Source organism: Clarias gariepinus, chromosome 28 (assembly GCF_024256425.1).
Source record: "Clarias gariepinus isolate MV-2021 ecotype Netherlands chromosome 28, CGAR_prim_01v2, whole genome shotgun sequence".
In the NCBI taxonomy this organism is placed as follows: Eukaryota; Metazoa; Chordata; class Actinopteri; order Siluriformes; family Clariidae; genus Clarias; species Clarias gariepinus.
Window position 1 is genome coordinate 16,094,771 of NC_071127.1, and position 22,449 is coordinate 16,117,219.

Below are 22,449 nucleotides of genomic sequence, written 5' to 3' on the forward strand. Positions count from 1 at the left end.
TAGCAGTAAAGGATTATCCTGAGTGTTCCGGAGCAGTAACTTTCATTGCCCATTTTGTTTAATTCTTAGGGAAAATGCAGGAATGAATTCAACAGTTGGGAAAAGCATGGCATTTTTCCATGAGAAACATTTCTGCTTTGTCCATGCCTTGTCATGCTCTTTTTGTCTTTGTGTTTGATTCCCTGAAGAATAAATAAGATTGAGTCAAATAAAAAAAAAGCCTTGGCCTTCACAGAGGTTAAAGCAGAAACAGGAACGCTCACTCAAGGCAGCAGTCGAGGGCAATCATTTCAGCTGATATTTGGCTAATTATTGGCCTGCTTAGTGAAGATGAGCAAGAACTACAGCTCATGAAGAACAGTCCTTGAGCTTGGTTACTTCTGTTTTTAAATTAAAGTGAGTAGAAGGAGGCAAGTGCAAATGCTTAAATTTAATTCCCTGAAGAATAAATGAGCTTCAAATTAAACTGAGTAGGAGGAGGCAAGTGCAAATGCTTGAATTCATATTCATTCTTTGTTAGTTTCCATGCAAAGCCCACCCACTTTATTCAGGCCCGACACGCCCACCATTAGGGGAGGAGCCCCAGGATTGTTTTATTCGACTGAGAAATACGTTATGCCATCACTAGAGCGTTTTTTTCTAGGTACCAGAGCCAGCCACCAGAGGAGGCACTTTCTTTGTCTTCAGTCCCTGGTGGTCAAGTGGCTAGGATTCGGCGCTCTCACCGCCGCGGTTCGATTCCCGGTCAGGGAAGTTAAGTTTTTCGGGACGGGTGGATCTCGAAGTTCAGAGCCAACAGAATGGTGGCTAGCATTCATTGGATCTACATAAAGAGAGATCCTTCGAGCCGGATTCGAACCAGCGACCTAAGGATGGCCATTGACAGTAGACTACAGTCCTCCGCTCTACCAACTGAGCTATCGAAGGTCAGGCTTCTTTCTCTGTAAACAAACCAAAACGAAAATCCCAAAGTTGCTGCTGCAACTCTCTGTGTCTTTTCCAGTTTGGTTTAAAGCAGTAAAGGATTATCCTGAGTGTTCCGGAGCAGTAACTTTCATTGCCCATTTTGTTTAATTCTTAGGGAAAATGCAGGAATGAATTCAACAGTTGGGAAAAGCATGGCATTTTTCCATGAGAAACATTTCTGCTTTGTCCATGCCTTGTCATGCTCTTTTTGTCTTTGTGTTTGATTCCCTGAAGAATAAATAAGATTGAGTCAAATAAAAAAAAAGCCTTGGCCTTCACAGAGGTTAAAGCAGAAACAGGAACGCTCACTCAAGGCAGCAGTCGAGGGCAATCATTTCAGCTGATATTTGGCTAATTATTGGCCTGCTTAGTGAAGATGAGCAAGAACTACAGCTCATGAAGAACAGTCCTTGAGCTTGGTTACTTCTGTTTTTAAATTAAAGTGAGTAGAAGGAGGCCAGTGCAAATGCTTAAATTTAATTCCCTGAAGAATAAATGAGCTTCAAATTAAACTGAGTAGGAGGAGGCAAGTGCAAATGCTTGAATTCATATTCATTCTTTGTTAGTTTCCATGCAAAGCCCACCCACTTTATTCAGGCCCGACACGCCCACCATTAGGGGAGGAGCCCCAGGATTGTTTTATTCGACTGAGAAATACATTATGCCATCACTAGAGCGTTTTTTTCTAGGTACCAGAGCCAGCCACCAGAGGAGGCACTTTCGTTGTCTTCAGTCCCTGGTGGTCTAGTGGCTAGGATTCGGCGCTCTCACCGCCGCGGCCCGGGTTCGATTCCCGGTCAGGGAAGTTAAGTTTTTCTGGACGGGTGGATCTCGAAGTTCAGAGCCAACAGAAAGGTGGCTAGCACTCATTGGATCTACATAAAGAGAGATCCTTCGAGCCGGATTCGAGCCAGCGACCTAAGGATGGCCATTGACAGTAGACTACAGTCCTCCGCTCTACCAACTGAGCTATCGAAGGTCAGGCTTCTCTCTCTGTAAACAAACCAAAACGAAAAGCCCAAAGTTGCTGCTGCAACTCTCTGTGTCTTTTCCAGTTTGGTTTATAGCAGTAAAGGATTATCCTGAGTGTTCCGGAGCAGTAACTTTCATTGCCCATTTTGTTTAATTCTTAGGGAAAATGCAGGAATGAATTCAACAGTTGGGAAAAGCATGGCATTTTTCCATGAGAAACATTTCTGCTTTGTCCATGCCTTGTCATGCTCTTTTTGTCTTTGTGTTTGATTCCCTGAAGAATAAATAAGATTGAGTCAAATAAAAAAAAAGCCTTGGCCTTCACAGAGGTTAAAGCAGAAACAGGAACGCTCACTCAAGGCAGCAGTCGAGGGCAATCATTTCAGCTGATATTTGGCTAATTATTGGCCTGCTTAGTGAAGATGAGCAAGAACTACAGCTCATGAAGAACAGTCCTTGAGCTTGGTTACTTCTGTTTTTAAATTAAAGTGAGTAGAAGGAGGCAAGTGCAAATGCTTAAATTTAATTCCCTGAAGAATAAATGAGCTTCAAATTAAACTGAGTAGGAGGAGGCAAGTGCAAATGCTTGAATTCATATTCATTCTTTGTTAGTTTCCATGCAAAGCCCACCCACTTTATTCAGGCCCGACACGCCCACCATTAGGGGAGGAGCCCCAGGATTGTTTTATTCGACTGAGAAATACGTTATGCCATCACTAGAGCGTTTTTTTCTAGGTACCAGAGCCAGCCACCAGAGGAGGCACTTTCTTTGTCTTCAGTCCCTGGTGGTCAAGTGGCTAGGATTCGGCGCTCTCACCGCCGCGGTTCGATTCCCGGTCAGGGAAGTTAAGTTTTTCGGGACGGGTGGATCTCGAAGTTCAGAGCCAACAGAATGGTGGCTAGCATTCATTGGATCTACATAAAGAGAGATCCTTCGAGCCGGATTCGAACCAGCGACCTAAGGATGGCCATTGACAGTAGACTACAGTCCTCCGCTCTACCAACTGAGCTATCGAAGGTCAGGCTTCTTTCTCTGTAAACAAACCAAAACGAAAATCCCAAAGTTGCTGCTGCAACTCTCTGTGTCTTTTCCAGTTTGGTTTAAAGCAGTAAAGGATTATCCTGAGTGTTCCGGAGCAGTAACTTTCATTGCCCATTTTGTTTAATTCTTAGGGAAAATGCAGGAATGAATTCAACAGTTGGGAAAAGCATGGCATTTTTCCATGAGAAACATTTCTGCTTTGTCCATGCCTTGTCATGCTCTTTTTGTCTTTGTGTTTGATTCCCTGAAGAATAAATAAGATTGAGTCAAATAAAAAAAAAGCCTTGGCCTTCACAGAGGTTAAAGCAGAAACAGGAACGCTCACTCAAGGCAGCAGTCGAGGGCAATCATTTCAGCTGATATTTGGCTAATTATTGGCCTGCTTAGTGAAGATGAGCAAGAACTACAGCTCATGAAGAACAGTCCTTGAGCTTGGTTACTTCTGTTTTTAAATTAAAGTGAGTAGAAGGAGGCCAGTGCAAATGCTTAAATTTAATTCCCTGAAGAATAAATGAGCTTCAAATTAAACTGAGTAGGAGGAGGCAAGTGCAAATGCTTGAATTCATATTCATTCTTTGTTAGTTTCCATGCAAAGCCCACCCACTTTATTCAGGCCCGACACGCCCACCATTAGGGGAGGAGCCCCAGGATTGTTTTATTCGACTGAGAAATACATTATGCCATCACTAGAGCGTTTTTTTCTAGGTACCAGAGCCAGCCACCAGAGGAGGCACTTTCGTTGTCTTCAGTCCCTGGTGGTCTAGTGGCTAGGATTCGGCGCTCTCACCGCCGCGGCCCGGGTTCGATTCCCGGTCAGGGAAGTTAAGTTTTTCTGGACGGGTGGATCTCGAAGTTCAGAGCCAACAGAAAGGTGGCTAGCACTCATTGGATCTACATAAAGAGAGATCCTTCGAGCCGGATTCGAACCAGCGACCTAAGGATGGCCATTGACAGTAGACTACAGTCCTCCGCTCTACCAACTGAGCTATCGAAGGTTAGGCTTCTTTCTCTGTAAACAAACCAAAACGAAAAGCCCAAAGTTGCTGCTGCAACTCTCTGTGTCTTTTCCAGTTTGGTTTAAAGCAGTAAAGGATTATCCTGAGTGTTCCGGAGCAGTAACTTTCATTGCCCATTTTGTTTAATTCTTAGGGAAAATGCAGGAATGAATTCAACAGTTGGGAAAAGCATGGCATTTTTCATTGAGAAACATTTCTGCTTTGTCCATGCCTTGTCATGCTCTTTTTGTCTTTGTGTTTGATTCCCTGAAGAATAAATAAGATTGAGTCAAATAAAAAAAAAGCCTTGGCCTTCACAGAGGTTAAAGCAGAAACAGGAACGCTCACTCAAGGCAGCAGTCGAGGGCAATCATTTCAGCTGATATTTGGCTAATTATTGGCCTGCTTAGTGAAGATGAGCAAGAACTACAGCTCATGAAGAACAGTCCTTGAGCTTGGTTACTTCTGTTTTTAAATTAAAGTGAGTAGAAGGAGGCAAGTGCAAATGCTTAAATTTAATTCCCTGAAGAATAAATGAGCTTCAAATTAAACTGAGTAGGAGGAGGCAAGTGCAAATGCTTGAATTCATATTCATTCTTTGTTAGTTTCCATGCAAAGCCCACCCACTTTATTCAGGCCCGACACGCCCACCATTAGGGGAGGAGCCCCAGGATTGTTTTATTCGACTGAGAAATACGTTATGCCATCACTAGAGCGTTTTTTTCTAGGTACCAGAGCCAGCCACCAGAGGAGGCACTTTCTTTGTCTTCAGTCCCTGGTGGTCAAGTGGCTAGGATTCGGCGCTCTCACCGCCGCGGTTCGATTCCCGGTCAGGGAAGTTAAGTTTTTCGGGACGGGTGGATCTCGAAGTTCAGAGCCAACAGAATGGTGGCTAGCATTCATTGGATCTACATAAAGAGAGATCCTTCGAGCCGGATTCGAACCAGCGACCTAAGGATGGCCATTGACAGTAGACTACAGTCCTCCGCTCTACCAACTGAGCTATCGAAGGTCAGGCTTCTTTCTCTGTAAACAAACCAAAACGAAAATCCCAAAGTTGCTGCTGCAACTCTCTGTGTCTTTTCTAGTTTGGTTTAAAGCAGTAAAGGATTATCCTGAGTGTTCCGGAGCAGTAACTTTCATTGCCCATTTTGTTTAATTCTTAGGGAAAATGCAGGAATGAATTCAACAGTTGGGAAAAGCATGGCATTTTTCCATGGGAAACATTTCTGCTTTGTCCATGCCTTGTAATGCTATTTTTGTCTTTGTGTTTGATTCCCTGAAGAATAAATAAGATTGAGTCAAATAAAAAAAAAGCCTTGGCCTTCACAGAGGTTAAAGCAGAAACAGGAACGCTCACTCAAGGCAGCAGTCGAGGGCAATCATTTCAGCTGATATTTGGCTAATTATTGGCCTGCTTAGTGAAGATGAGCAAGAACTACAGCTCATGAAGAACAGTCCTTGAGCTTGGTTACTTCTGTTTTTAAATTAAAGTGAGTAGAAGGAGGCAAGTGCAAATGCTTAAATTTAATTCCCTGAAGAATAAATGAGCTTCAAATTAAACTGAGTAGGAGGAGGCAAGTGCAAATGCTTGAATTTATATTCATTCTTTGTTTGTTTCCATGCAAAGCCCACCCACTTTATTCAGGCCTGACACGCCCACCATTAGGGGAGGAGCCCCAGGATTGTTTTATTCGACTGAGAAATACGTTATGCCTAAGGACCTAAGGATGGCCATTGACAGTAGACTACAGTCCTCCGCTCTACCAACTGAGCTATCGAAGGTCAGGCTTCTCTCTCTGTAAACAAACCAAAACGAAAAGCCCAAAGTTGCTGCTGCAACTCTCTGTGTCTTTTCCAGTTTGGTTTATAGCAGTAAAGGATTATCCTGAGTGTTCCGGAGCAGTAACTTTCATTGCCCATTTTGTTTAATTCTTAGGGAAAATGCAGGAATGAATTCAACAGTTGGGAAAAGCATGGCATTTTTCCATGAGAAACATTTCTGCTTTGTCCATGCCTTGTCATGCTCTTTTTGTCTTTGTGTTTGATTCCCTGAAGAATAAATAAGATTGAGTCAAATAAAAAAAAAGCCTTGGCCTTCACAGAGGTTAAAGCAGAAACAGGAACGCTCACTCAAGGCAGCAGTCGAGGGCAATCATTTCAGCTGATATTTGGCTAATTATTGGCCTGCTTAGTGAAGATGAGCAAGAACTACAGCTCATGAAGAACAGTCCTTGAGCTTGGTTACTTCTGTTTTTAAATTAAAGTGAGTAGAAGGAGGCAAGTGCAAATGCTTAAATTTAATTCCCTGAAGAATAAATGAGCTTCAAATTAAACTGAGTAGGAGGAGGCAAGTGCAAATGCTTGAATTCATATTCATTCTTTGTTAGTTTCCATGCAAAGCCCACCCACTTTATTCAGGCCCGACACGCCCACCATTAGGGGAGGAGCCCCAGGATTGTTTTATTCGACTGAGAAATACGTTATGCCATCACTAGAGCGTTTTTTTCTAGGTACCAGAGCCAGCCACCAGAGGAGGCACTTTCGTTGTCTTCAGTCCCTGGTGGTCTAGTGGCTAGGATTCGGCGCTCTCACCGCCGCGGCCCGGGTTCGATTCCCGGTCAGGGAAGTTAAGTTTTTCTGGACGGGTGGATCTCGAAGTTCAGAGCCAACAGAAAGGTGGCTAGCACTCATTGGATCTACATAAAGAGAGATCCTTCGAGCCGGATTCGAGCCAGCGACCTAAGGATGGCCATTGACAGTAGACTACAGTCCTCCGCTCTACCAACTGAGCTATCGAAGGTCAGGCTTCTCTCTCTGTAAACAAACCAAAACGAAAAGCCCAAAGTTGCTGCTGCAACTCTCTGTGTCTTTTCCAGTTTGGTTTATAGCAGTAAAGGATTATCCTGAGTGTTCCGGAGCAGTAACTTTCATTGCCCATTTTGTTTAATTCTTAGGGAAAATGCAGGAATGAATTCAACAGTTGGGAAAAGCATGGCATTTTTCCATGAGAAACATTTCTGCTTTGTCCATGCCTTGTCATGCTCTTTTTGTCTTTGTGTTTGATTCCCTGAAGAATAAATAAGATTGAGTCAAATAAAAAAAAAGCCTTGGCCTTCACAGAGGTTAAAGCAGAAACAGGAACGCTCACTCAAGGCAGCAGTCGAGGGCAATCATTTCAGCTGATATTTGGCTAATTATTGGCCTGCTTAGTGAAGATGAGCAAGAACTACAGCTCATGAAGAACAGTCCTTGAGCTTGGTTACTTCTGTTTTTAAATTAAAGTGAGTAGAAGGAGGCAAGTGCAAATGCTTAAATTTAATTCCCTGAAGAATAAATGAGCTTCAAATTAAACTGAGTAGGAGGAGGCAAGTGCAAATGCTTGAATTCATATTCATTCTTTGTTAGTTTCCATGCAAAGCCCACCCACTTTATTCAGGCCCGACACGCCCACCATTAGGGGAGGAGCCCCAGGATTGTTTTATTCGACTGAGAAATACGTTATGCCATCACTAGAGCGTTTTTTTCTAGGTACCAGAGCCAGCCACCAGAGGAGGCACTTTCTTTGTCTTCAGTCCCTGGTGGTCAAGTGGCTAGGATTCGGCGCTCTCACCGCCGCGGTTCGATTCCCGGTCAGGGAAGTTAAGTTTTTCGGGACGGGTGGATCTCGAAGTTCAGAGCCAACAGAATGGTGGCTAGCATTCATTGGATCTACATAAAGAGAGATCCTTCGAGCCGGATTCGAACCAGCGACCTAAGGATGGCCATTGACAGTAGACTACAGTCCTCCGCTCTACCAACTGAGCTATCGAAGGTCAGGCTTCTTTCTCTGTAAACAAACCAAAACGAAAATCCCAAAGTTGCTGCTGCAACTCTCTGTGTCTTTTCCAGTTTGGTTTAAAGCAGTAAAGGATTATCCTGAGTGTTCCGGAGCAGTAACTTTCATTGCCCATTTTGTTTAATTCTTAGGGAAAATGCAGGAATGAATTCAACAGTTGGGAAAAGCATGGCATTTTTCCATGAGAAACATTTCTGCTTTGTCCATGCCTTGTCATGCTCTTTTTGTCTTTGTGTTTGATTCCCTGAAGAATAAATAAGATTGAGTCAAATAAAAAAAAAGCCTTGGCCTTCACAGAGGTTAAAGCAGAAACAGGAACGCTCACTCAAGGCAGCAGTCGAGGGCAATCATTTCAGCTGATATTTGGCTAATTATTGGCCTGCTTAGTGAAGATGAGCAAGAACTACAGCTCATGAAGAACAGTCCTTGAGCTTGGTTACTTCTGTTTTTAAATTAAAGTGAGTAGAAGGAGGCCAGTGCAAATGCTTAAATTTAATTCCCTGAAGAATAAATGAGCTTCAAATTAAACTGAGTAGGAGGAGGCAAGTGCAAATGCTTGAATTCATATTCATTCTTTGTTAGTTTCCATGCAAAGCCCACCCACTTTATTCAGGCCCGACACGCCCACCATTAGGGGAGGAGCCCCAGGATTGTTTTATTCGACTGAGAAATACATTATGCCATCACTAGAGCGTTTTTTTCTAGGTACCAGAGCCAGCCACCAGAGGAGGCACTTTCGTTGTCTTCAGTCCCTGGTGGTCTAGTGGCTAGGATTCGGCGCTCTCACCGCCGCGGCCCGGGTTCGATTCCCGGTCAGGGAAGTTAAGTTTTTCTGGACGGGTGGATCTCGAAGTTCAGAGCCAACAGAAAGGTGGCTAGCACTCATTGGATCTACATAAAGAGAGATCCTTCGAGCCGGATTCGAACCAGCGACCTAAGGATGGCCATTGACAGTAGACTACAGTCCTCCGCTCTACCAACTGAGCTATCGAAGGTTAGGCTTCTTTCTCTGTAAACAAACCAAAACGAAAAGCCCAAAGTTGCTGCTGCAACTCTCTGTGTCTTTTCCAGTTTGGTTTAAAGCAGTAAAGGATTATCCTGAGTGTTCCGGAGCAGTAACTTTCATTGCCCATTTTGTTTAATTCTTAGGGAAAATGCAGGAATGAATTCAACAGTTGGGAAAAGCATGGCATTTTTCATTGAGAAACATTTCTGCTTTGTCCATGCCTTGTCATGCTCTTTTTGTCTTTGTGTTTGATTCCCTGAAGAATAAATAAGATTGAGTCAAATAAAAAAAAAGCCTTGGCCTTCACAGAGGTTAAAGCAGAAACAGGAACGCTCACTCAAGGCAGCAGTCGAGGGCAATCATTTCAGCTGATATTTGGCTAATTATTGGCCTGCTTAGTGAAGATGAGCAAGAACTACAGCTCATGAAGAACAGTCCTTGAGCTTGGTTACTTCTGTTTTTAAATTAAAGTGAGTAGAAGGAGGCAAGTGCAAATGCTTAAATTTAATTCCCTGAAGAATAAATGAGCTTCAAATTAAACTGAGTAGGAGGAGGCAAGTGCAAATGCTTGAATTTATATTCATTCTTTGTTTGTTTCCATGCAAAGCCCACCCACTTTATTCAGGCCTGACACGCCCACCATTAGGGGAGGAGCCCCAGGATTGTTTTATTCGACTGAGAAATACGTTATGCCATCACTAGAGCGTTTTTTTCTAGGTACCAGAGCCAGCCACCAGAGGAGGCACTTTCTTTGTCTTCAGTCCCTGGTGGTCTAGTGGCTAGGATTCGGCGCTCTCACCGCCGCGGCCCGGGTTCGATTCCCGGTCAGGGAAGTTAAGTTTTTCTGGACGGGTGGATCTCGAAGTTCAGAGCCAACAGAAAGGTGGCTAGCACTCATTGGATCTACATAAAGAGAGATCCTTCGAGCCGGATTCGAGCCAGCGACCTAAGGATGGCCATTGACAGTAGACTACAGTCCTCCGCTCTACCAACTGAGCTATCGAAGGTCAGGCTTCTCTCTCTGTAAACAAACCAAAACGAAAAGCCCAAAGTTGCTGCTGCAACTCTCTGTGTCTTTTCCAGTTTGGTTTATAGCAGTAAAGGATTATCCTGAGTGTTCCGGAGCAGTAACTTTCATTGCCCATTTTGTTTAATTCTTAGGGAAAATGCAGGAATGAATTCAACAGTTGGGAAAAGCATGGCATTTTTCCATGAGAAACATTTCTGCTTTGTCCATGCCTTGTCATGCTCTTTTTGTCTTTGTGTTTGATTCCCTGAAGAATAAATAAGATTGAGTCAAATAAAAAAAAAGCCTTGGCCTTCACAGAGGTTAAAGCAGAAACAGGAACGCTCACTCAAGGCAGCAGTCGAGGGCAATCATTTCAGCTGATATTTGGCTAATTATTGGCCTGCTTAGTGAAGATGAGCAAGAACTACAGCTCATGAAGAACAGTCCTTGAGCTTGGTTACTTCTGTTTTTAAATTAAAGTGAGTAGAAGGAGGCAAGTGCAAATGCTTAAATTTAATTCCCTGAAGAATAAATGAGCTTCAAATTAAACTGAGTAGGAGGAGGCAAGTGCAAATGCTTGAATTCATATTCATTCTTTGTTAGTTTCCATGCAAAGCCCACCCACTTTATTCAGGCCCGACACGCCCACCATTAGGGGAGGAGCCCCAGGATTGTTTTATTCGACTGAGAAATACGTTATGCCATCACTAGAGCGTTTTTTTCTAGGTACCAGAGCCAGCCACCAGAGGAGGCACTTTCTTTGTCTTCAGTCCCTGGTGGTCAAGTGGCTAGGATTCGGCGCTCTCACCGCCGCGGTTCGATTCCCGGTCAGGGAAGTTAAGTTTTTCGGGACGGGTGGATCTCGAAGTTCAGAGCCAACAGAATGGTGGCTAGCATTCATTGGATCTACATAAAGAGAGATCCTTCGAGCCGGATTCGAACCAGCGACCTAAGGATGGCCATTGACAGTAGACTACAGTCCTCCGCTCTACCAACTGAGCTATCGAAGGTCAGGCTTCTTTCTCTGTAAACAAACCAAAACGAAAATCCCAAAGTTGCTGCTGCAACTCTCTGTGTCTTTTCCAGTTTGGTTTAAAGCAGTAAAGGATTATCCTGAGTGTTCCGGAGCAGTAACTTTCATTGCCCATTTTGTTTAATTCTTAGGGAAAATGCAGGAATGAATTCAACAGTTGGGAAAAGCATGGCATTTTTCCATGAGAAACATTTCTGCTTTGTCCATGCCTTGTCATGCTCTTTTTGTCTTTGTGTTTGATTCCCTGAAGAATAAATAAGATTGAGTCAAATAAAAAAAAAGCCTTGGCCTTCACAGAGGTTAAAGCAGAAACAGGAACGCTCACTCAAGGCAGCAGTCGAGGGCAATCATTTCAGCTGATATTTGGCTAATTATTGGCCTGCTTAGTGAAGATGAGCAAGAACTACAGCTCATGAAGAACAGTCCTTGAGCTTGGTTACTTCTGTTTTTAAATTAAAGTGAGTAGAAGGAGGCCAGTGCAAATGCTTAAATTTAATTCCCTGAAGAATAAATGAGCTTCAAATTAAACTGAGTAGGAGGAGGCAAGTGCAAATGCTTGAATTCATATTCATTCTTTGTTAGTTTCCATGCAAAGCCCACCCACTTTATTCAGGCCCGACACGCCCACCATTAGGGGAGGAGCCCCAGGATTGTTTTATTCGACTGAGAAATACATTATGCCATCACTAGAGCGTTTTTTTCTAGGTACCAGAGCCAGCCACCAGAGGAGGCACTTTCGTTGTCTTCAGTCCCTGGTGGTCTAGTGGCTAGGATTCGGCGCTCTCACCGCCGCGGCCCGGGTTCGATTCCCGGTCAGGGAAGTTAAGTTTTTCTGGACGGGTGGATCTCGAAGTTCAGAGCCAACAGAAAGGTGGCTAGCACTCATTGGATCTACATAAAGAGAGATCCTTCGAGCCGGATTCGAACCAGCGACCTAAGGATGGCCATTGACAGTAGACTACAGTCCTCCGCTCTACCAACTGAGCTATCGAAGGTTAGGCTTCTTTCTCTGTAAACAAACCAAAACGAAAAGCCCAAAGTTGCTGCTGCAACTCTCTGTGTCTTTTCCAGTTTGGTTTAAAGCAGTAAAGGATTATCCTGAGTGTTCCGGAGCAGTAACTTTCATTGCCCATTTTGTTTAATTCTTAGGGAAAATGCAGGAATGAATTCAACAGTTGGGAAAAGCATGGCATTTTTCATTGAGAAACATTTCTGCTTTGTCCATGCCTTGTCATGCTCTTTTTGTCTTTGTGTTTGATTCCCTGAAGAATAAATAAGATTGAGTCAAATAAAAAAAAAGCCTTGGCCTTCACAGAGGTTAAAGCAGAAACAGGAACGCTCACTCAAGGCAGCAGTCGAGGGCAATCATTTCAGCTGATATTTGGCTAATTATTGGCCTGCTTAGTGAAGATGAGCAAGAACTACAGCTCATGAAGAACAGTCCTTGAGCTTGGTTACTTCTGTTTTTAAATTAAAGTGAGTAGAAGGAGGCAAGTGCAAATGCTTAAATTTAATTCCCTGAAGAATAAATGAGCTTCAAATTAAACTGAGTAGGAGGAGGCAAGTGCAAATGCTTGAATTTATATTCATTCTTTGTTTGTTTCCATGCAAAGCCCACCCACTTTATTCAGGCCTGACACGCCCACCATTAGGGGAGGAGCCCCAGGATTGTTTTATTCGACTGAGAAATACGTTATGCCATCACTAGAGCGTTTTTTTCTAGGTACCAGAGCCAGCCACCAGAGGAGGCACTTTCTTTGTCTTCAGTCCCTGGTGGTCTAGTGGCTAGGATTCGGCGCTCTCACCGCCGCGGCCCGGGTTCGATTCCCGGTCAGGGAAGTTAAGTTTTTCTGGACGGGTGGATCTCGAAGTTCAGAGCCAACAGAAAGGTGGCTAGCACTCATTGGATCTACATAAAGAGAGATCCTTCGAGCCGGATTCGAGCCAGCGACCTAAGGATGGCCATTGACAGTAGACTACAGTCCTCCGCTCTACCAACTGAGCTATCGAAGGTCAGGCTTCTCTCTCTGTAAACAAACCAAAACGAAAAGCCCAAAGTTGCTGCTGCAACTCTCTGTGTCTTTTCCAGTTTGGTTTATAGCAGTAAAGGATTATCCTGAGTGTTCCGGAGCAGTAACTTTCATTGCCCATTTTGTTTAATTCTTAGGGAAAATGCAGGAATGAATTCAACAGTTGGGAAAAGCATGGCATTTTTCCATGAGAAACATTTCTGCTTTGTCCATGCCTTGTCATGCTCTTTTTGTCTTTGTGTTTGATTCCCTGAAGAATAAATAAGATTGAGTCAAATAAAAAAAAAGCCTTGGCCTTCACAGAGGTTAAAGCAGAAACAGGAACGCTCACTCAAGGCAGCAGTCGAGGGCAATCATTTCAGCTGATATTTGGCTAATTATTGGCCTGCTTAGTGAAGATGAGCAAGAACTACAGCTCATGAAGATCAGTCCTTGAGCTTGGTTACTTCTGTTTTTAAATTAAAGTGAGTAGAAGGAGGCAAGTGCAAATGCTTAAATTTAATTCCCTGAAGAATAAATGAGCTTCAAATTAAACTGAGTAGGAGGAGGCAAGTGCAAATGCTTGAATTCATATTCATTCTTTGTTAGTTTCCATGCAAAGCCCACCCACTTTATTCAGGCCCGACACGCCCACCATTAGGGGAGGAGCCCCAGGATTGTTTTATTCGACTGAGAAATACGTGATGCCATCACTAGAGCGTTTTTTTCTAGGTACCAGAGCCAGCCACCAGAGGAGGCACTTTCTTTGTCTTCAGTCCCTGGTGGTCTAGTGGCTAGGATTCGGCGCTCTCACCGCCGCGGCCCGGGTTCGATTCCCGGTCAGGGAAGTTAAGTTTTTCTGGACGGGTGGATCTCGAAGTTCAGAGCCAACAGAAAGGTGGCTAGCACTTATTGGATCTACATAAAGAGAGATCCTTCGAGCCGGATTCGAACCAGCGACCTAAGGATGGCCATTGACAGTAGACTACAGTCCTCCGCTCTACCAACTGAGCTATCGAAGGTCAGGCTTCTCTCTCTGTAAACAAACCAAAACGAAAAGCCCAAAGTTGCTGCTGCAACTCTCTGTGTCTTTTCCAGTTTGGTTTATAGCAGTAAAGGATTATCCTGAGTGTTCCGGAGCAGTAACTTTCATTGCCCATTTTGTTTAATTCTTAGGGAAAATGCAGGAATGAATTCAACAGTTGGGAAAAGCATGGCATTTTTCATTGAGAAACATTTCTGCTTTGTCCATGCCTTGTCATGCTCTTTTTGTCTTTGTGTTTGATTCCCTGAAGAATAAATAAGATTGAGTCAAATAAAAAAAAAGCCTTGGCCTTCACAGAGGTTAAAGCAGAAACAGGAACGCTCACTCAAGGCAGCAGTCGAGGGCAATCATTTCAGCTGATATTTGGCTAATTATTGGCCTGCTTAGTGAAGATGAGCAAGAACTACAGCTCATGAAGAACAGTCCTTGAGCTTGGTTACTTCTGTTTTTAAATTAAAGTGAGTAGAAGGAGGCAAGTGCAAATGCTTAAATTTAATTCCCTGAAGAATAAATGAGCTTCAAATTAAACTGAGTAGGAGGAGGCAAGTGCAAATGCTTGAATTCATATTCATTCTTTGTTAGTTTCCATGCAAAGCCCACCCACTTTATTCAGGCCCGACACGCCCACCATTAGGGGAGGAGCCCCAGGATTGTTTTATTCGACTGAGAAATACGTTATGCCATCACTAGAGCGTTTTTTTCTAGGTACCAGAGCCAGCCACCAGAGGAGGCACTGTCTTTGTCTTCAGTCCCTGGTGGTCTAGTGGCTAGGATTCGGCGCTCTCACCGCCGCGGCCCGGGTTCGATTCCCGGTCAGGGAAGTTAAGTTTTTCTGGACGGGTGGATCTCGAAGTTCAGAGCCAACAGAAAGGTGGCTAGCACTTATTGGATCTACATAAAGAGAGATCCTTCGAGCCGGATTCGAACCAGCGACCTAAGGATGGCCATTGACAGTAGACTACAGTCCTCCGCTCTACCAACTGAGCTATCGAAGGTCAGGCTTCTTTCTCTGTAAACAAACCAAAACGAAAAGCCCAAAGTTGCTGCTGCAACTCTCTGTGTCTTTTCCAGTTTGGTTTAAAGCAGTAAAGGATTATCCTGAGTGTTCCGGAGCAGTAACTTTCATTGCCCATTTTGTTTAATTCTTAGGGAAAATGCAGGAATGAATTCAACAGTTGGGAAAAGCATGGCATTTTTCCATGAGAAACATTTCTGCTTTGTCCATGCCTTGTCATGCTCTTTTTGTCTTTGTGTTTGATTCCCTGAAGAATAAATAAGATTGAGTCAAATAAAAAAAAAGCCTTGGCCTTCACAGAGGTTAAAGCAGAAACAGGAACGCTCACTCAAGGCAGCAGTCGAGGGCAATCATTTCAGCTGATATTTGGCTAATTATTGGCCTGCTTAGTGAAGATGAGCAAGAACTACAGCTCATGAAGAACAGTCCTTGAGCTTGGTTACTTCTGTTTTTAAATTAAAGTGAGTAGAAGGAGGCAAGTGCAAATGCTTAAATTTAATTCCCTGAAGAATAAATGAGCTTCAAATTAAACTGAGTGGGAGGAGGCAATTGCAAATGCTTGAATTCATATTCATTCTTTGTTAGTTTCCATGCAAAGCCCACCCACTTTATTCAGGCCTGACACGCCCACCATTAGGGGAGGAGCCCCAAGATTGTTTTATTCGACTGAGAAATACGTTATGCCATCACTAGAGCGTTTTTTTCTAGGTACCAGAGCCAGCCACCAGAGGAGGCACTTTCTTTGTCTTCAGTCCCTGGTGGTCTAGTGGCTAGGATTCGGCGCTCTCACCGCCGCGGCCCGGGTTCGATTCCCGGTCAGGGAAGTTAAGTTTTTCTGGACGGGTGGATCTCGAAGTTCAGAGCCAACAGAAAGGTGGCTAGCACTCATTGGCTCTACATGAAGAGAGATCCTTCGAGCCGGATTCGAACCAGCGACCTAAGGATGGCCATTGACAGTAGACTACAGTCCTCCGCTCTACCAACTGAGCTATCGAAGGTCAGGCTTCTTTCTCTGTAAACAAACCAAAACGAAAAGCCCAAAGTTGCTGCTGCAACTCTCTGTGTCTTTTCCAGTTTGGTTTAAAGCAGTAAAGGATTATCCTGAGTGTTCCGGAGCAGTAACTTTCATTGCCCATTTTGTTTAATTCTTAGGGAAAATGCAGGAATGAATTCAACAGTTGGGAAAAGTATGGCATTTTGCCCTGAGAAACATTTCTGCTTTGTCCATGCCTTGTCATGCTCTTTTTGTCTTTGTGTTTGATTCCCTGAAGAATAAATAAGATTGAGTCAAATAAAAAAAAAGCCTTGGCCTTCACAGAGGTTAAAGGAGAAACAGGAACGCTCACTCAAGGCAGCAGTCGAGGGCAATCATTTCAGCTGATATTTGGCTAATTATTGGCCTGCTTAGTGAAGATGAGCAAGAACTACAGCTCATGAAGAACAGTCCTTGAGCTTGGTTACTTCTGTTTTTAAATTAAACTGAGTAGAAGGAGGCAAGTGCAAATGCTTGAATTCATATTCATTCTTTGTTTGTTTCCATGCAAAGCCCACCCACTTTATTCAGGCATGAAACGCCCACCATTAGGGGAGGAGCCCCAGGATTGTTTTATTCGACTGAGAAATACGTTATGCCATCACTAGAGCGTTTTTTTCTAGGTACCAGAGCCAGCCACCAGAGGAGGCACTTTCTTTGTCTTCAGTCCCTGGTGGTCTAGTGGCTAGGATTCGGCGCTCTCACCGCCGCCAGAAAGGTGGCTAGCACTCATTGGATCTACATAAAGAGAGATCCTTCGAGCCGGATTCGAACCAGCGACCTAAGGATGGCCATTGACAGTAGACTACAGTCCTCCGCTCTACCAACTGAGCTATCGAAGGTCAGGCATCTTTCTCTGTAAACAAACCAAAACGAAAAGCCCAAAGTTGCTGCTGCAACTTTCTGTGTCTTTTCAGTTTGGTTTATAGCAGTAAAGGATTATCCTGAGTGTTCCGGAGCAGTAACTTTCATTGCCCATTTTGTTTAATTCTTAGGGAAAATGCAGGAATGAATTCAACAGTTGGGAAAAGCATGGCATTTTTCCATGAGAAACATTTCTGCTTTGTCCATGCCTTGTCATGCTCTTTTTGTCTTTGTGTTTGATTCCCTGAAGAATAAATAAGATTGAGTCAAATAAAAAAAAGCCTTGGCCTTCACAGAGGTTAAAGCAGAAACAGGAACGCTCACTCAAGGCAGCAGTCGAGGGCAATCATTTCAGCTGATATTTGGCTAATTATTGGCCTGCTTAGTGAAGATGAGCAAGAACTACAGCTCATGAAGAACAGTCCTTGAGCTTGGTTACTTCTGTTTTTAAATTAAAGTGAGTAGAAGGAGGCAAGTGCAAATGCTTAAATTTAATTCCCTGAAGAATAAATGAGCTTCAAATTAAACTGAGTAGGAGGAGGCAAGTGCAAATGCTTGAATTCATATTCATTCTTTGTTAGTTTCCATGCAAAGCCCACCCACTTTATTCAGGCCTGACACGCCCACCATTAGGGGAGGAGCCCCAAGATTGTTTTATTCGACTGAGAAATACGTTATGCCATCACTAGAGCGTTTTTTTCTAGGTACCAGAGCCAGCCACCAGAGGAGGCACTTTCTTTGTCTTCAGTCCCTGGTGGTCTAGTGGCTAGGATTCGGCGCTCTCACCGCCGCGGCCCGGGTTCGATTCCCGGTCAGGGAAGTTAAGTTTTTCTGGACGGGTGGATCTCGAAGTTCAGAGCCAACAGAAAGGTGGCTAGCACTCATTGGCTCTACATAAAGAGAGATCCTTCGAGCCGGATTCGAACCAGCGACCTAAGGATGGCCATTGACAGTAGACTACAGTCCTCCGCTCTACCAACTGAGCTATCGAAGGTCAGGCTTCTTTCTCTGTAAACAAACCAAAACGAAAAGCCCAAAGTTGCTGCTGCAACTCTCTGTGTCTTTTCCAGTTTGGTTTAAAGCAGTAAAGGATTATCCTGAGTGTTCCGGAGCAGTAACTTTCATTGCCCATTTTGTTTAATTCTTAGGGAAAATGCAGGAATGAATTCAACAGTTGGGAAAAGTATGGCATTTTGCCCTGAGAAACATTTCTGCTTTGTCCATGCCTTGTCATGCTCTTTTTGTCTTTGTGTTTGATTCCCTGAAGAATAAATAAGATTGAGTCAAATAAAAAAAAAGCCTTGGCCTTCACAGAGGTTAAAGCAGAAACAGGAACGCTCACTCAAGGCAGCAGTCGAGGGCAATCATTTCAGCTGATATTTGGCTAATTATTGGCCTGCTTAGTGAAGATGAGCAAGAACTACAGCTCATGAAGAACAGTCCTTGAGCTTGGTTACTTCTGTTTTTAAATTAAACTGAGTAGGAGGAGGCAAGTGCAAATGCTTGAATTCATATTCATTCTTTGTTTGTTTCCATGCAAAGCCCACCCACTTTATTCAGGCATGAAACGCCCACCATTAGGGGAGGAGCCCCAGGATTGTTTTATTCGACTGAGAAATACGTTATGCCATCACTAGAGCGTTTTTTTCTAGGTACCAGAGCCAGCCACCAGAGGAGGCACTTTCTTTGTCTTCAGTCCCTGGTGGTCTAGTGGCTAGGATTCGGCGCTCTCACCGCCGCCAGAAAGGTGGCTAGCACTCATTGGATCTACATAAAGAGAGATCCTTCGAGCCGGATTCGAACCAGCAACCTAAGGATGGCCATTGACAGTAGACTACAGTCCTCCGCTCTACCAACTGAGCTATCGAAGGTCAGGCATCTGTCTCTGTAAACAAACCAAAACGAAAAACCCAAAGTTGCTGCTGCAACTCTCTGTGTCTTTTCCAGTTTGGTTTATAGCAGTAAAGGATTATCCTGAGTGTTCCGGAGCAGTAACTTTCATTGCCCATTTTGTTTAATTCTTAGGGAAAATGCAGGAATGAATTCAACAGTTGGGAAAAGCATGGCATTTTTCCATGAGAAACATTTCTGCTTTGTCCATGCCTTGTCATGCTCTTTTTGTCTTTGTGTTTGATTCCCTGAAGAATAAATAAGATTGAGTCAAATAAAAAAAAAGCCTTGGCCTTCACAGAGGTTAAAGCAGAAACAGGAACGCTCACTCAAGGCAGCAGTCGAGGGCAATCATTTCAGCTGATATTTGGCTAATTATTGGCCTGCTTAGTGAAGATGAGCAAGAACTACAGCTCATGAAGAACAGTCCTTGAGCTTGGTTACTTCTGTTTTTAAATTAAACTGAGTAGGAGGAGGCAAGTGCAAATGCTTGAATTCATATTCATTCTTTGTTTGTTTCCATGCAAAGCCCACCCACTTTATTCAGGCATGAAACGCCCACCATTAGGGGAGGAGCCCCAAGATTGTTTTATTCGACTGAGAAATACGTTATGCCATCACTAGAGCGTTTTTTTCTAGGTACCAGAGCCAGCCACCAGAGGAGGCACTTTCTTTGTCTTCAGTCCCTGGTGGTCTAGTGGCTAGGATTCGGCGCTCTCACCGCCGCCAGAAAGGTGGCTAGCACTCATTGGATCTACATAAAGAGAGATCCTTCGAGCCGGATTCGAACCAGCAACCTAAAGATGGCCATTGACAGTAGACTACAGTCCTCCGCTCTACCAACTGAGCTATCGAAGGTCAGGCATCTTTCTCTGTAAACAAACCAAAACGAAAAGCCCAAAGTTGCTGCTGCAACTCTCTGTGTCTTTTCCAGTTTGGTTTATAGCAGTAAAGGATTATCCTGAGTGTTCCGGAGCAGTAACTTTCATTGCCCATTTTGTTTAATTCTTAGGGAAAATGCAGGAATGAATTCAACAGTTGGGAAAAGTATGGCATTTTGCCCTGAGAAACATTTCTGCTTTGTCCATGCCTTGTCATGCTCTTTTTGTCTTTGTGTTTGATTCCCTGAAGAATAAATAAGATTGAGTCAAATAAAAAAAAAGCCTTGGCCTTCACAGAGGTTAAAGCAGAAACAGGAACGCTCACTCAAGGCAGCAGTCGAGGGCAATCATTTCAGCTGATATTTGGCTAATTATTGGCCTGCTTAGTGAAGATGAGCAAGAACTACAGCTCATGAAGAACAGTCCTTGAGCTTGGTTACTTCTGTTTTTAAATTAAAGTGAGTAGAAGGAGGCAAGTGCAAATGCTTAAATTTAATTCCCTGAAGAATAAATGAGCTTCAAATTAAACTGAGTAGGAGGAGGCAAGTGCAAATGCTTGAATTCATATTCATTCTTTGTTAGTTTCCATGCAAAGCCCACCCACTTTATTCAGGCCTGACACGCCCACCATTAGGGGAGGAGCCCCAAGATTGTTTTATTCGACTGAGAAATACGTTATGCCATCACTAGAGCGTTTTTTTCTAGGTACCAGAGCCAGCCACCAGAGGAGGCACTTTCTTTGTCTTCAGTCCCTGGTGGTCTAGTGGCTAGGATTCGGCGCTCTCACCGCCGCGGCCCAGGTTCGATTCACGGTCAGGGAAGTTAAGTTTTTCTGGACGGGTGGATCTCAAAGTTCAGAGCCAACAGAAAGGTGGCTAGCACTCATTGGCTCTACATAAAGAGAGATCCTTCGAGCCGGATTCGAACCAGCGACCTAAGGATGGCCATTGACAGTAGACTACAGTCCTCCGCTCTACCAACTGAGCTATCGAAGGTCAGGCTTCTTTCTCTGTAAACAAACCAAAACGAAAAGCCCAAAGTTGCTGCTGCAACTCTCTGTGTCTTTTCCAGTTTGGTTTAAAGCAGTAAAGGATTATCCTGAGTGTTCCGGAGCAGTAACTTTCATTGCCCATTTTGTTTAATTCTTAGGGAAAATGCAGGAATGAATTCAACAGTTGGGAAAAGTATGGCATTTTGCCCTGAGAAACATTTCTGCTTTGTCCATGCCTTGTCATGCTCTTTTTGTCTTTGTGTTTGATTCCCTGAAGAATAAATAAGATTGAGTCAAATAAAAAAAAAGCCTTGGCCTTCACAGAGGTTAAAGCAGAAACAGGAACGCTCACTCAAGGCAGCAGTCGAGGGCAATCATTTCAGCTGATATTTGGCTAATTATTGGCCTGCTTAGTGAAGATGAGCAAGAACTACAGCTCATGAAGAACAGTCCTTGAGCTTGGTTACTTCTGTTTTTAAATTAAACTGAGTAGGAGGAGGCAAGTGCAAATGCTTGAATTCATATTCATTCTTTGTTTGTTTCCATGCAAAGCCCACCCACTTTATTCAGGCATGAAACGCCCACCATTAGGGGAGGAGCCCCAAGATTGTTTTATTCGACTGAGAAATACGTTATGCCATCACTAGAGCGTTTTTTTCTAGGTACCAGAGCCAGCCACCAGAGGAGGCACTTTCTTTGTCTTCAGTCCCTGGTGGTCTAGTGGCTAGGATTCGGCGCTCTCACCGCCGCCAGAAAGGTGGCTAGCACTCATTGGATCTACATAAAGAGAGATCCTTCGAGCCGGATTCGAACCAGCGACCTAAGGATGGCCATTGACAGTAGACTACAGTCCTCCGCTCTACCAACTGAGCTATCGAAGGTCAGGCATCTTTCTCTGTAAACAAACCAAAACGAAAAGCCCAAAGTTGCTGCTGCAACTCTCTGTGTCTTTTCCAGTTTGGTTTATAGCAGTAAAGGATTATCCTGAGTGTTCCGGAGCAGTAACTTTCATTGCCCATTTTGTTTAATTCTTAGGGAAAATGCAGGAATGAATTCAACAGTTGGGAAAAGCATGGCATTTTTCCATGAGAAACATTTCTGCTTTGTCCATGCCTTGTCATGCTCTTTTTGTCTTTGTGTTTGATTCCCTGAAGAATAAATAAGATTGAGTCAAATAAAAAAAAAGCCTTGGCCTTCACAGAGGTTAAAGCAGAAACAGGAACGCTCACTCAAGGCAGCAGTCGAGGGCAATCATTTCAGCTGATATTTGGCTAATTATTGGCCTGCTTAGTGAAGATGAGCAAGAACTACAGCTCATGAAGAACAGTCCTTGAGCTTGGTTACTTCTGTTTTTAAATTAAACTGAGTAGGAGGAGGCAAGTGCAAATGCTTGAATTCATATTCATTCTTTGTTTGTTTCCATGCAAAGCCCACCCACTTTATTCAGGCATGAAACGCCCACCATTAGGGGAGGAGCCCCAGGATTGTTTTATTCGACTGAGAAATACGTTATGCCATCACTAGAGCGTTTTTTGCTAGGTACCAGAGCCAGCCACCAGAGGAGGCACTTTCTTTGTCTTCAGTCCCTGGTGGTCTAGTGGCTAGGATTCGGCGCTCTCACCGCCGCCAGAAAGGTGGCTAGCACTCATTGGATCTACATAAAGAGAGATCCTTCGAGCCGGATTCGAACCAGCAACCTAAGGATGGCCATTGACAGTAGACTACAGTCCTCCGCTCTACCAACTGAGCTATCGAAGGTCAGGCATCTTTCTCTGTAAACAAACCAAAACGAAAAGCCCAAAGTTGCTGCTGCAACTCTCTGTGTCTTTTCCAGTTTGGTTTAAAGCAGTAAAGGATTAT

General features: G+C 43.8%; 26 non-coding genes across 26 annotated transcripts; 11 read left to right on the forward strand and 15 right to left on the reverse strand.

Moving 5' to 3' along the window:
- Window positions 1–838: 838 nt before the first annotated feature.
- Window positions 839–927, reverse strand: trnay-gua (transfer RNA tyrosine (anticodon GUA)). Its single transcript is given in 2 exon segments — window positions 839–874; window positions 891–927. It is a non-coding gene; the product is annotated as a tRNA-Tyr (tRNA).
- Window positions 928–1,699: 772 nt separating this feature from the next.
- On the forward strand, window positions 1,700–1,771 carry trnae-cuc (transfer RNA glutamic acid (anticodon CUC)). Its single transcript has one exon. It is a non-coding gene; the product is annotated as a tRNA-Glu (tRNA).
- A 1,097-nt stretch (window positions 1,772–2,868) lies between these two features.
- On the reverse strand, window positions 2,869–2,957 carry trnay-gua (transfer RNA tyrosine (anticodon GUA)). Its single transcript is given in 2 exon segments — window positions 2,869–2,904; window positions 2,921–2,957. It is a non-coding gene; the product is annotated as a tRNA-Tyr (tRNA).
- A 772-nt stretch (window positions 2,958–3,729) lies between these two features.
- Window positions 3,730–3,801, forward strand: trnae-cuc (transfer RNA glutamic acid (anticodon CUC)). Its single transcript has one exon. It is a non-coding gene; the product is annotated as a tRNA-Glu (tRNA).
- An 85-nt stretch (window positions 3,802–3,886) lies between these two features.
- On the reverse strand, window positions 3,887–3,975 carry trnay-gua (transfer RNA tyrosine (anticodon GUA)). Its single transcript is given in 2 exon segments — window positions 3,887–3,922; window positions 3,939–3,975. It is a non-coding gene; the product is annotated as a tRNA-Tyr (tRNA).
- A 923-nt stretch (window positions 3,976–4,898) lies between these two features.
- Window positions 4,899–4,987, reverse strand: trnay-gua (transfer RNA tyrosine (anticodon GUA)). Its single transcript is given in 2 exon segments — window positions 4,899–4,934; window positions 4,951–4,987. It is a non-coding gene; the product is annotated as a tRNA-Tyr (tRNA).
- A 1,545-nt stretch (window positions 4,988–6,532) lies between these two features.
- Window positions 6,533–6,604, forward strand: trnae-cuc (transfer RNA glutamic acid (anticodon CUC)). The gene has a single exon. It is a non-coding gene; the product is annotated as a tRNA-Glu (tRNA).
- A 1,097-nt stretch (window positions 6,605–7,701) lies between these two features.
- Window positions 7,702–7,790, reverse strand: trnay-gua (transfer RNA tyrosine (anticodon GUA)). Its single transcript is given in 2 exon segments — window positions 7,702–7,737; window positions 7,754–7,790. It is a non-coding gene; the product is annotated as a tRNA-Tyr (tRNA).
- A 772-nt stretch (window positions 7,791–8,562) lies between these two features.
- On the forward strand, window positions 8,563–8,634 carry trnae-cuc (transfer RNA glutamic acid (anticodon CUC)). The gene has a single exon. It is a non-coding gene; the product is annotated as a tRNA-Glu (tRNA).
- An 85-nt stretch (window positions 8,635–8,719) lies between these two features.
- trnay-gua (transfer RNA tyrosine (anticodon GUA)) lies at window positions 8,720–8,808 on the reverse strand. Its single transcript is given in 2 exon segments — window positions 8,720–8,755; window positions 8,772–8,808. It is a non-coding gene; the product is annotated as a tRNA-Tyr (tRNA).
- Window positions 8,809–9,580: 772 nt separating this feature from the next.
- Window positions 9,581–9,652, forward strand: trnae-cuc (transfer RNA glutamic acid (anticodon CUC)). Its single transcript has one exon. It is a non-coding gene; the product is annotated as a tRNA-Glu (tRNA).
- Window positions 9,653–10,749: 1,097 nt separating this feature from the next.
- trnay-gua (transfer RNA tyrosine (anticodon GUA)) lies at window positions 10,750–10,838 on the reverse strand. Its single transcript is given in 2 exon segments — window positions 10,750–10,785; window positions 10,802–10,838. It is a non-coding gene; the product is annotated as a tRNA-Tyr (tRNA).
- Window positions 10,839–11,610: 772 nt separating this feature from the next.
- Window positions 11,611–11,682, forward strand: trnae-cuc (transfer RNA glutamic acid (anticodon CUC)). Its single transcript has one exon. It is a non-coding gene; the product is annotated as a tRNA-Glu (tRNA).
- An 85-nt stretch (window positions 11,683–11,767) lies between these two features.
- Window positions 11,768–11,856, reverse strand: trnay-gua (transfer RNA tyrosine (anticodon GUA)). The gene is given in 2 exon segments: window positions 11,768–11,803; window positions 11,820–11,856. It is a non-coding gene; the product is annotated as a tRNA-Tyr (tRNA).
- Window positions 11,857–12,628: 772 nt separating this feature from the next.
- On the forward strand, window positions 12,629–12,700 carry trnae-cuc (transfer RNA glutamic acid (anticodon CUC)). The gene has a single exon. It is a non-coding gene; the product is annotated as a tRNA-Glu (tRNA).
- A 946-nt stretch (window positions 12,701–13,646) lies between these two features.
- Window positions 13,647–13,718, forward strand: trnae-cuc (transfer RNA glutamic acid (anticodon CUC)). Its single transcript has one exon. It is a non-coding gene; the product is annotated as a tRNA-Glu (tRNA).
- Window positions 13,719–13,803: 85 nt separating this feature from the next.
- trnay-gua (transfer RNA tyrosine (anticodon GUA)) lies at window positions 13,804–13,892 on the reverse strand. The gene is given in 2 exon segments: window positions 13,804–13,839; window positions 13,856–13,892. It is a non-coding gene; the product is annotated as a tRNA-Tyr (tRNA).
- A 772-nt stretch (window positions 13,893–14,664) lies between these two features.
- On the forward strand, window positions 14,665–14,736 carry trnae-cuc (transfer RNA glutamic acid (anticodon CUC)). Its single transcript has one exon. It is a non-coding gene; the product is annotated as a tRNA-Glu (tRNA).
- Window positions 14,737–14,821: 85 nt separating this feature from the next.
- trnay-gua (transfer RNA tyrosine (anticodon GUA)) lies at window positions 14,822–14,910 on the reverse strand. Its single transcript is given in 2 exon segments — window positions 14,822–14,857; window positions 14,874–14,910. It is a non-coding gene; the product is annotated as a tRNA-Tyr (tRNA).
- A 772-nt stretch (window positions 14,911–15,682) lies between these two features.
- Window positions 15,683–15,754, forward strand: trnae-cuc (transfer RNA glutamic acid (anticodon CUC)). The gene has a single exon. It is a non-coding gene; the product is annotated as a tRNA-Glu (tRNA).
- An 85-nt stretch (window positions 15,755–15,839) lies between these two features.
- On the reverse strand, window positions 15,840–15,928 carry trnay-gua (transfer RNA tyrosine (anticodon GUA)). The gene is given in 2 exon segments: window positions 15,840–15,875; window positions 15,892–15,928. It is a non-coding gene; the product is annotated as a tRNA-Tyr (tRNA).
- Window positions 15,929–16,716: 788 nt separating this feature from the next.
- Window positions 16,717–16,805, reverse strand: trnay-gua (transfer RNA tyrosine (anticodon GUA)). Its single transcript is given in 2 exon segments — window positions 16,717–16,752; window positions 16,769–16,805. It is a non-coding gene; the product is annotated as a tRNA-Tyr (tRNA).
- A 770-nt stretch (window positions 16,806–17,575) lies between these two features.
- On the forward strand, window positions 17,576–17,647 carry trnae-cuc (transfer RNA glutamic acid (anticodon CUC)). Its single transcript has one exon. It is a non-coding gene; the product is annotated as a tRNA-Glu (tRNA).
- Window positions 17,648–17,732: 85 nt separating this feature from the next.
- On the reverse strand, window positions 17,733–17,821 carry trnay-gua (transfer RNA tyrosine (anticodon GUA)). Its single transcript is given in 2 exon segments — window positions 17,733–17,768; window positions 17,785–17,821. It is a non-coding gene; the product is annotated as a tRNA-Tyr (tRNA).
- Window positions 17,822–20,504: 2,683 nt separating this feature from the next.
- trnay-gua (transfer RNA tyrosine (anticodon GUA)) lies at window positions 20,505–20,593 on the reverse strand. The gene is given in 2 exon segments: window positions 20,505–20,540; window positions 20,557–20,593. It is a non-coding gene; the product is annotated as a tRNA-Tyr (tRNA).
- A 788-nt stretch (window positions 20,594–21,381) lies between these two features.
- Window positions 21,382–21,470, reverse strand: trnay-gua (transfer RNA tyrosine (anticodon GUA)). The gene is given in 2 exon segments: window positions 21,382–21,417; window positions 21,434–21,470. It is a non-coding gene; the product is annotated as a tRNA-Tyr (tRNA).
- Between the last annotated feature and the right edge of the window lie 979 nt (window positions 21,471–22,449).